This window comes from Rhinopithecus bieti, unplaced genomic scaffold (assembly GCF_001698545.2).
Source record: "Rhinopithecus bieti isolate Rb0 unplaced genomic scaffold, ASM169854v2 scaffold_15437, whole genome shotgun sequence".
Classification (NCBI taxonomy): Eukaryota; Metazoa; Chordata; class Mammalia; order Primates; family Cercopithecidae; genus Rhinopithecus; species Rhinopithecus bieti.
The window spans coordinates 236,714-248,428 of NW_016808212.1; the positions used below are offsets into that span (position 1 = coordinate 236,714).

The 11,715-nt window shown below is 44.8% G+C and overlaps 1 pseudogene across 1 annotated transcript; it reads left to right on the top strand.

Annotated features, from left to right (window-relative positions):
• The first annotated feature begins 159 nt into the window (after positions 1-159).
• LOC108538012 (tubulin-folding cofactor B pseudogene) lies at positions 160-1,163 on the top strand (annotated as a pseudogene). Its single transcript, XR_001887982.1, has one exon. The product of XR_001887982.1 is annotated as a tubulin-folding cofactor B pseudogene (transcript).
• Positions 1,164-11,715: the final 10,552 nt, after the last annotated feature.

Here is an 11,715-nt window from a genome sequence, read left to right on the forward strand (position 1 = left end):
AAAAAAAAAAAAAAAAAAAAAAAGAAAAGAAAACTGGAAGTTAAGGGTCAGGCACGGTGGCTCACGCCTGGAATCTCAGCACTTTGGGAGGCCAAGGCAGGTGGATCACCTGAGGACGGGAGTTCGAGACCAGCCTGACCAACATGGAGAAACCCTGTCTCTACTAAGAATACAAAACTAGGATAGCCCAGCAGCGGCGGCGGTGGCGGCTGCGGAGCGACCGCGCTGCAGGCCGGCAGGGCACGGCAAGATGGAGGTGACGGGAGCGTTGGCACCCACGGTGACCGTTTTCATCAGCAGCTCCCTCAACACCTTCCGCTCAGAGAAGCGGTACAGCCGCAGCCTCACCATCGCTGAGTTCAAGTGTAAACTGGAGTTGCTGGTGGGCAGCCCTGCTTCCTGCATGGAACTGGAGCTGTATGGAGTTGATGACAAGTTCTACAGCAAGCTGGATCAAGAGGATGCGCTGCTGGGCTCCTACCCTGTAGATGACGGCTCCCGCATCCACCTCATTGACCACAGCGGCGCCCGCCTTGGTGAGATGAGGACGTGTCCCGGGTGGAGTACACGATCTCACAAGAAGCCTGCGATCAGAGGCAAGACACGGTCCGCTTCGGTCCGCTTCTTCCTGAAGCCAGCAAGCTTGGCCGCTACAACGAGGAGGAGCGGGCTCAGCAGGAGGCCGAGGCCACCCAGCGCCTCGCCAAGGAGAAGGCCGAGGCCAGCTCCATCCCCGTGGGCTGCCGCTGTGAGGTGCGGGTGGCGGGGCACTCCCCCCGCTGGGGTACCGTCATGTCTGTAGGTCTCACAGATTTCAAGCCTGGTTACTGGACTGGTGTCCGCTATGATGAGCCACGGGGAAAAAACGATGGCAGCGTGAATGGGAAACCCTACTTCGAACGCCAGGCCAAGTATGGCGCCTTCGTCAAGCCAGCAGTCGTGACCGTGGGGAACTTCCCGGAGGAGGACTACGGGTTGGACGAGATATGACACCCAAGGAATTCCACTGCTCCAGCTCCTAACTCGGCCACTGACTGCCCCTCCTGTGTGTGCCCATGGCCCTTTTCTCCTGACCCCATTTTAATTTTATTCATTTTTTCCTCTGCCATTGATTTTTGACACTCGTGCATTAAATTCACTAGAAACCCAGAAAAAAAAAAAAAAAAAAAAATAGCTGGGTGTAGGGGCACATGCCTGTAATTCCAGCTACTCAGGAGGCCAGGACAGGAGAATCGCTTGAACCTAGGAGGCAGAGGTTGCAGTGAGCCAAGATCGCACCACTGCACTCCAGCCTGGGCAACAAGAGTGAAACTCCAGCTCCAAAAAAAAAAAAAAGAAAAAAGAAACTGGAAGTTAATGATCCAGCATTTATTTGCCTTACTCATATAATTATCTAATATAATTTGTGGCCATATAATGATTTTGGGAAAACATCTAATCTTTAGCTATTTATGTTGAGCTGTAACTTCATGTGATTTCATGAAAAACCTATTCTCAATAACAGAATAAAACTACCACCTCTTTCTTTCCCATAAGGTTGGCAGGGGGAGGTGGCGGAGGGGGGGACTACCACAACGACCAACACACTTTCAAAATTCTGAACTTATAGGAAATAGTATGCCAAGAGTCTGTGTGGCCTTGCCTGCCTGAAGATAATAAAACCTGTGGTCACTCAGAATCCCAAGGCACACTGCAAAAGTTTACTCTTCACTGGAATTTCACCAGGTCATGGAGATTTTTAAGTGCCTCAATGCTTCTACAGTTTATTTGGCAGTTCTACGTCCCACTTCCAGTTCTTTCAGGTTTAGGTTTAACTCTCCTTACTGAGCCCTAAAGAATAATGATTTCAGCAGAAGAGATTCAATTCATCAGTGTAAACAAAAAAATGGGAAAGTTGTGAAAAACTGAAAGTCATGTGCACAAACAGCAACACTGGTAATACTGCTTCCCATATTCATTCTTTGGTCTTCACTGACAGTGTGAAGAAGTAACTACTGCTGATTCATCAGTTACTCATTTTCACAACAGTCAGTACTCCAAGTCAGCGGCACCCAACCTTTTTTGATACCAGGGACTGACTGGTTTCATGCAAGGCAATTTTTCCACAGACAGAGCGGAGGGGTCAGGGGGTGCGGGGTGGTGAGATGGATGCTTTCAGGATGAAACTGCTCCACCTCAGATCATCAGGCATTAGATTCTCATAAGGAGCATGCGACCTAGATCCCTTGCATGTGCAGTGCACAACAGGATTTGCACTCCTATGAGAATCTAGTCAACTGTTCATCTGAGAGGAGGTGAGCTCGGGCAGTAATGCTCACTCACCCTGCTGCTCGCTGCTCACTCACCCTGCTGCTCACCTCCTGCTGTACAGCCCAGTTCCTAACAGGCCATGACGGCTATGGGTCCACAGACTGGGAGTTAGCGACCCCTGCTCCAAGTGACCCACTGAAAGGCAATCTGAACTAGCAATCTAGCCTGGTAACAATTGTCACTGGAGCAAGGCACAGGGGCTCACACTCACATTCCCAGCAACTTGGGAGGCTGAGGTTGGAGGATCACTTGAGGCCAGGAGATTGAGGCCAGCCTGAGTAACATGGCAAGACCTCATGTCTCAAAAAATTATTATTTAAATAGCCAGGAGGATCACTGGAGCTCAGAAATTGGAGGCTGCAGTGAGCAATGGTCATGCCATTCACTCCACTCCTGCAGCCTGGGCAACAGAGTGAGACCTCATCTCTTAAATAAATAAATAAATAAATAAATAAATATCAAGTATCACTGGAGGTTTGAATATCAACCACAGAGGAATATGGAACATAGAACTTAAAATCATGCCAGGCAGACCGGGCGCAGTGGCTCACGCCTGTAATCCCAGCACTTTGGGAGGCCAAGGCAGGCAGATCACTTGAGGTCAGGAGATCGAGACCACCCTGGCTAACATGGTAAAACCCCGTCTCTACTAAAAATACAAAGAAATTAGCCGGGTGTGGTGGCGGGCACCTGCGGTCCCAGCTACTCAGGAGGCTGAGGCAGGAGAATGGCGTGAACCCAGGAGGCAGAGCTTCCAGTGAGCGGAGACTGTGCCACTGCACTCCAGCCTGGGTGACACAGAGAGACTCTGCCTCAAAAAAAAAAACCAAATCATGCCAAACAGAAGTTCACCAAAAAAGACTTTCACAGTAAGCTACCATATTTACAGTACTCAAGAAACACTAAATGCCAACCAGTGTTCTATCAATGGTTTGAATGTTTTTAACCCCCTAAAAGCACAAGAGACAATGCTTTCATCCTTTCAAATGTCTAGATTTTTAGAAGGTAATATCCCAAAGGGACTTCAAGTCTACTTTTAAAGTCAGGACTGAATGGTTAACGCAATGAACTGGAAATCCATTGGGGTTTCCCAGCACAGATTTGAATCCTACCAACTACGGCGTCTTTTCGTTTGCAAAGGTGATTCACTGACCCCTCCCACAGAGAGCCTGGCATTACTTCTCAGGAAGAAGTGAGACTGCTCCCCAACCGGACTAAACTTTCCTTCTTTACAGACCCAGTAAAACAAACAAACAAACAAAAAACTGTACACGCCTCCCAAAGGTTACTGGTTTTCTCTGACTGATAAGGCAAAAATTACACAGACGATAACCTCAGCAATGAAATACAAGTATGTAATCAACAAAGAGAAAGAAAAAGAATGTTCAGAAAAGCATGAAGCATTTAAAGAAAATTTTAAACGACTTGGTATTTTTAAAAAGAGAATGTTTAACATGTTAACAGATAATAATCACTGAAGCAATTTATAAATCTATACCAAATTGATCACTAGGTTTTTATCTCTGTATTTTGAGCACTGACAAAAAAAAAAAGCTCTCTGAAATGTGAAAACAAAATGTTCTCATTTTTCAGAGACATTCCTAAAAAAGGAATGTTAATAAGTTTGAAATTATCTGAAATAATATATTTTAAACAACTGGCAAATATTAGCAAATTTAAGACGTATTTTCTAAACAATTTTTAAAGCATTTTTAAGCCAGGTGCAATGGCTCACATCTGTAAGCCCAACACTCTGGGACTGCTTGAACCCAGGAATTCGAGACCTGCCACCTCTACAAAAAAAAAAAAATTTTTTTTTAAATTAGCCAGGTGTGGTGACATGCACCCATGGGTCCCAGCTACTCGGGAGGCTGAGGTGGCAAGATCGCTCAAGCCCAGCTCGAGGCTGCAGAGAGCTGTGAGCATGCCACCGGACTCTAGCCTGGGTGACACAAACGGTCTCAAAAAAATAAATAAAATATTTTTAAACATACACGATTATATGTAATACAAATTAAAGGGATTTTAAGGAAGCTGGCTGGTCTCATTTAGACTGGGGCTTGGCCTTTTCAACTATGAAGATGTATGAAGGTGTACACAAGAAGAAAGAGGTTCCCTACTTTACCGCTTAATAACACCCACCATATGACCACTTCCTGCTTCCACACCACTCTCTACAAAGCAGAATCATTTTAAAAAGACAATTCTATGATATAAAACCCTTCAACTGCTTCCCACTGGTCTTAGCATAACGGGCAAAATAATCAACCTATATGGGACCTCCCAAGCTCTGTAAAATAAAACTCTCCACCTGCTTCCCAGTCGTGTTCTCTTCCTTCAGCCTTGTTCACACTAGTTCCTTCAAAGCACTCTGCACCTTCCCACCTGGGGCACTACACAGGTAATTCTCTCTGCTGACCTCTCACTCCATCACCATCCATCCAATCTCAGTGCCACCATCATGTCCTCAAGGAAGCCTCCTGATACCTCCCTCCAAAGCCGGATCTTAGTGCACTGCACTTTCCTACTGGATTATGTGATTGTCCACCTGTCTCAACGGACAGCAAACTCCAAGAGATGGCAATCTATCCCTGTTGTTGATACTGGGATTTACTCATCAACTATTTAGTGCAAGCTACATACCAGATATTGTTCTAAGGCCTAGGTTCATACTGAGGAGCAAAATATAAATCTTGATCTCATTAGAGTTTACATTCAAGTATGAGAAGACGGGCCATACATAAAATAAGTAAATTATATGGCATGTTATAGTGTCATAAATACTATGAAGAATAATACATCAAGGAGCGGAGACATGGAGAGTGCAGGGCAGGATACACCCTAACACACATGACTGTTGTAGCAGACTATCCAAAGAAGCATGGAGCTGAGAGCCAGTCACTTCCAAAGGCCAGTCTCTAAGGCTTTACATAGAACAATGCACTTTCCTATTCCTGCTGGATGACGGGCCTTACAGAAAACTCCTGTTGCCTTTCATCTTTGCATCCCTAGTGTTCAACCGGTCAGAACACTTGCCACAGGAAGAAAATCAACCCTTTTCTTACCTCTCAGTGGCCCTCCTTTATTCCAGGCCCTGTAACAAGACTTAACAGAAAATTAAAAATGGAAAAACCTCTACTAAGGTTTAAAAGATACATTTTCAATATTGCAATTGTTTTATTTTGGGTTAACATGATGTTTTACTTTAAAGCAAAATAAAGGTAAGAAATTCTATGGCTGTCAAAAAGGGGGAGTTTATTTTATTTATTTATTTATTTTTTTTTTTGAGACAGAGCCTCACTCTGTCGCCCAGGCTGGAGTGCAGTCGTGTGATCTCAGGTCACTGCAACATCTGCCTCCTGGGTTCAAGCAATTCTCCCGCCTCAGCCTCCCAAATAGCTGGGATTACGAGCACACACCACCACGCCTGGCTAATTTTTGTATTTTTAGTAGAGACAGGGTTTCACCATGTTGGCCAGGGTGGTCTCGAACTCCTAACCTCAGGTGATCCACCTGCCTCGGCCTCCCAGAGTGCTGGGATTACAGGCATGAATCAAAAGTGCCCAGCCGTGCCAGGCGTGGTGGCTCACGCCTACTAAAAATACAGAATTAGCTGGGCGTGGTGGCACATGCCTATAATCCCAGCTACCAGGGAGGCTGAGGCATGAGAACTGCTTGAGCCTGGGAGGCAGAGGTTACAGTGAGCCGAGATCGTGCCATTGCACTCCAGCCTGGGCAACGAGAGTGAAACTCCGTCTCAAAAACAAACAAACAAACAAACAAAAAAACGCCCAGCCAAAAGGGTACATTTTTAAAGACTGAGAAACAGTATAATTTAAAGGTCATGTGGTTAAATTACCCTATCTGAAAATACTTTATATACTGTACGTAGCTATGAAAAGTCAGTTAAAAATTTGTAAATATAGCTTTTATACTCTGTAAGAACTTTTCTAATGTATTCTTTTTGAGTAAAGATTTTCCTATTTGTTTACAGAAAGGTACAAGTATACAATCAGCAAACAATTTCTCTGGAACACAGGTGGGAGATGGCTTTAAGCATTCTTATCTCTTTACTTGAATTAATTTCATTAAACATCTACAGTTTACCAGGCCCTGGGCTGGGCAGAGTTGACAAGCATAAAAAGAGAATCTCACTCACAAGGAGCTTACATTAATTATGTGCTAAATAACACAAGGGTACTCTTACGTTGCTACAGAAACAGAGAAGCATAACCTCAGAACTTAAGGCAAAGCAGCCTGGAGGAATCCTAAAATATCTTTTTAAGGATGGGTTAAGGAGCTAAGTAAATATTTTAAAAATTTTTTTAAAAGGGGGTGGACATTCAATTTCAGGCAAAGAATCTACCAACAGCAATGGCTACAACATTTGCAACACCAAGGTAAGAGAGGGAGGTGTGGTCCTGACTAAAAGGTGGGGCAGGGCAGAGAAGGAAAACGCAGAAGTGGAAGCACACACAGGGCGAGGCCTAGGGCAGTCCTGATGAGTTTCTGAAAAGAGGCCAGCCGGCCGGGCGCGGTGGCTCAAGCCTGTAATCCCAGCACTTTGGGAGGCCGAGACGGGCGGATCACGAGGTCAGGAGATCGAGACCATCCTGGCTAACAGGGTGAAACCCCGTCTCTACTAAAAAATACAAAAAAACTAGCCGGGCGAGGTGGCAGCGCCTGTAGTCCCAGCTACTCGGGAGGCTGAGGCAGGAGAATGGCGTAAACCCGGGAAGCGGAGCTTGCAGTGAGCTGAGATCCGGCCACTGCACTCCAGCCTGGGCGACAGAGCGAGACTCCGTCTAAAAAAAAAAAAAAAAAAAAAAAAAATTTGTGTAAATACAAGAGTATTTTATCAGGCAAATTCATGCACATCAGACTTCATAAAGAACATTTTCAGCAAAGATCAAGTCTCATCTCTATGATTATCACGCTCACCCTAAAATAGTAAGTGGTACACTTTCAAATATGTGTCAAACATGGCCAGGCGCACTGGCTCACACCTGTAATCCCAGCACTCTGGGAGGCCATGGCAGATGGGTCACTTGAGGTCAGGAGTTCAAGACCAGCCTGGCCAACATGGTGAAACCCTATTTGTATTAAAAATAAAAAAATTAGCCAAGCGTGGTGGCACGCACCTGTATGTAGTCCCAGCTACTCAGGAGGCTGAGGCAGGGGAATCCCTTAAACCAGGGAGGCAGAGTTTGCAGTGAGCCGTGATCATGCCAGTGCACTCCAGCCTGGGCAACAGAACAAGACTCAGTCTCAAAAAAAAAAAAAAAAAAAAAATTGTGTTAAACATGAAAAACTTTCAATATTACAACATACTCCATGGTCTAGGTCTCCTAACCGGGGCAATGGGGCTGATGGGAAAGAAGATGTAAAACCAGCAGCATCACTGAACTGCATATCCTTTATGGTTGAAATGGGAGCCATGACAGCTTCACCAGAAAAACTGTGAGAAGACAAGTTTACAAAGGCATTGAAGGGACAAAAGGTATTAAGGTATGGGGTGGGGGGTGGCAGTGAGAAAGAGAAGGGAAGGAAACACAGCTGAGTTAATAATCTTCCCTGTTCCTAGGGAAGGCATTTACACACAGGAAAAACAAAGCATTAGAATGTTAGGGGAAAGAACTTTCAAGGTGGAATTTATCTTCCTTCTTTTGAGAACCTAGCAGTTTTCTACCTTACAATTCCATGTTCTAAAAAAGGAATTCTTTTTCTAATCAAAATAACTCTGGAAGCAGAGTAGTTACAAAGGTGTCAACAAGCATAACAGCAAAAAGTTTAAACTGAACTAAACTCAGGCCTGATGAGGTTAACTCTGAGTGCCTCATTTACTTCGTACTCTAAAATAAGCTTTTACAGAAAAAGGAGAACTCTTTACATCAATAAAGTTCTACAAAAAAGCATAAGCAAGCGAACCCTTATAGCAGTGTCTGTTTTAAAAGGTATTTCTCAAAACACAACTTCAGCGTTCATGTTTTCTCCCCATTGGAAAAGATTGTTTTGAGAATTTTGTATAAGAAATTACAAGAATATACTCCAAGATTTTTGTGTAACTTATTAATCTGAAAAGAATATCCCTGAATCTGACAGAATCTATAAGAGTACTGCATGCATGACAAAAACATATTTAAAACTTGTACCTTTGGCCGGATGCCATGGCTCACACCTGTAATCCCAGCACTTTGGGAGGCTGAGGTGGGCGGATCACCTGAGGTCAGGAGTTCAAGACCAGCCTGGCCAACATGGTGAAACCCCATCTCTGCTAAAAATACAAAAAAAAAAAAAACTAGACAGGTGTGGTGGCGGGCACCTGTAATCCCAGCTACTCAGGAGGCTGAGGCAGGAGAATCACTTGAACCCGAGGGGCGGAGGTTGCAGTGAGCCGAGAATGAGATCGCACCATTGCACTCCAGCTTGGGCGACAAGAGTGAAACTCCGCCTCAGGAAAGAAAAAAAAAAAAACAACTTGTACCTTTAAGACTAGGATAAAAACAAATGGAATTGATGGTAACATATCTATATAGCTTTTTTACAACCTCAAAAGACCATAACATAAACAACACGTTACTAAAACTGGAAGACCCAGATTATAATCCTAGTTACCACTATTTTGATGGAAAATATGAATTTTAACATCACAATGAAATAACAGTGAAAGGAGTTTGTCAGCCACTCCTTGGCTGGTAACATCTACCACAGCCTATCACTACAAAAACTTGCAAATCTATGTAGAGTAGCTGCAGCTACCTGAAGGCACTGTTCATTGTAAACACCATTAACAATTTGATGTCCCAATTTGCATGTTTTGGGGGTGGGGGGAGACAAGGTCTCACTGTTGTCCAGGATGGAGTGCAGTCGCAGGATCATGGCTCACTGCAGCCTCAACCTCCCAGGCCCAAGCGATCCTCCCACTTCAGCTTCCCCAATAGCTGGGTCTACAGGTTTGACTCACCATGCCTGGCTAATTTTTTGTTTGGCAGAGATGAGGTCTCTCTCTGTTGTCCAGGCTGGTGAACTCCTGGGCTCCTAAACTCATGTAGGCCACCCAAAGTGCTGGGATTACAGGCAGGAGCCATCTCACCCAGCCTGCACGTATTTTAGAACTACGTTTTAAGATAATGTGAAGACTGCTTCACAAAAACAGCTTAAATATATACTTCTCAAAACTTGTGCTTACTTATAGAAATTGCATTAAATTCAATAAATTCTTTAAATCTCACTTTTAAACAGGGCAATCTTCCCGAACATCAAATCAAATTACATTTCTCCCTGAATTTGCTGCCCCTTAATTTCAGCTACTCTTCTACAGAACTGTACCTATGTTATCTTTTTTTCTCTCTGGTTCCTACTCAAAAATAGTGGAACTGCTTTCTCCAAATACGCATTCTGTGCTCAGAATCTGTTTTCTCTGCCCAGATACATGTAAACAATCAAAAAAAAAAAAAAAAAAAAAAAAAAAAAAAAACTTTTGTCAAAATTTAACCCACAAAAGAAAAAATATTTAAAAAAAAAAAAACCTTTCTGCTAATAAATTGACAGCTAGAAAGTAGAATATCTTAAAAATTCAAAAAGATGGGCGCAGTGGCTCACTCCTCTAATCCCAACTCTTTGAGAGGCTGAGGCAGGTGGATCACTTGAGGCCAGGAGTTCGAGACCAGCATGGGCAACATGGTGAAACCCCGTCTCTATTAAAAATACAAAAATTAGCCAGGTGGGGTGGCACGTGCCTGTAATCCCAGCTACTCGGGAGGCTGAGGCAGGAGAATAACTTGAAAACCTAGGAGGTGGAGGCTGCAGTGAGTTGAGATCGTGTCACTGCACTCCATCCTGGGTGACAGAGCAAGACTCCATTGGGGTTGGGGGGAGGAAATCAGTAATAGTAAAAATAGCAAAAACAGTCAACATTTTCATGTTTGTGTTAAAACAGTCCTAAGAAAATTATATTATCATGTCCCTGTTACAGGTGAGAAAATGCAGGCAACACGAGGGTAACTTCTAATGAATAAGCCATGCCTTTGTTTCATGTAAACAAGTCAACTCAACTCACACTAACTTTTCAAAATACAGCATAAAATTTATTTCTAACCAATGCAAGTTTCAAAGTAAAGTATATAAATTAAATTCATGGTTAAATAATAAACTTGTTAATCTGATGCCTTGCGGAATGCATTTCACTTAGCAAACCTCTATTAAGCTATTTCTTATATGGTTTGATTACAAAACTGCCTTTCAGCATATTAAATACAAGGGGAAAAAACTGAAAAGCCACAACCATTTCAACTTCTGTAAATTACCCTGACTGTAATGAGGGGCGCCAGGCAGGTTGGGGAAGTATGGAAATTGCACACTGCACACACCACCTGACCACCAAGGAAAAAGAGGACACCACTCTTCCCCACTGTGGTCTTCACAAACTACAACTCAGCACCTATTTCAAGTGCATTTAAATATTCAAACAACTGAAACTAAGAGAAAAAAACTTTCGAAAGGGAAAATAACTTGTCTCCTTCAATGTTCACCTTGGAGTTGCTCTTATCTCTAGAAAAAGGCCTCACGCATACTGTTTATACTGACAAACTCCACTGCCCTGTCAGGGAAAACCTTCCTGTTTTCTCAGTTATTCAAAACTTCAAACTTCCAATTTACTATTAAGACAAGTTATTGGGCATCCACTTATTCGAGAATCAAACGAAAGCCAGATAGGAGGTAGTTTTCTACAGGGAGCTTTCTCAAGTTTCATCTCAGCCAAGTTTTAAGACAGTTTTAGATAAAAAATAAGGGGAAAAACAAGATGACATTCGCACGAAGTTTCGATGCACAACGGCACTGAGGCGGAATGACTCTTAATGCTCCCAAGCGCACCCTGAGAGGCAGGTGCAGCAGCTTTCCGACGGCTCCTCTGCCGCCCGTGTATCCCAGCCCCAAGACCAACACCGGCAATCTTCACATCCGACTTTGTTTTTAACTCCTTCAGATCTACCTCCGCTCAAGTCTATCAAGAGGAAAACAAGAGCATTCCAAACACACACCGAGCAACAGGATCCCAACTTCCTGGTTCTAAAGGAATGCGATGCCCTGATGACCCGTCCCACCCCGCACCCGCACGGCCGCCTACCCGGGCTCCGGCGGAACCGAGGGGCGAGCAGAGAGGCTGGCGCCGCACTGCGGGTGCCGGCGCCCGCCCGGCCTGGGGGCGCTCGCGGCCCGCGACCCCGGCCCCGCCCAGGCCCTGCCCGACCCCAGTCCTCGCCGGCCTTGGCCCGGACCCGGCCCTGACCCTGGCCCGGTCTTCGGAGCACCCAGCTCCGTCGACTCCCGCCTCGCCTCAGCGGGTCCTCCTCAACCCTGGCCCCGGCCTTCCCCTGCCCCGGCCCGGGCCCTCCTCAGCCCCAG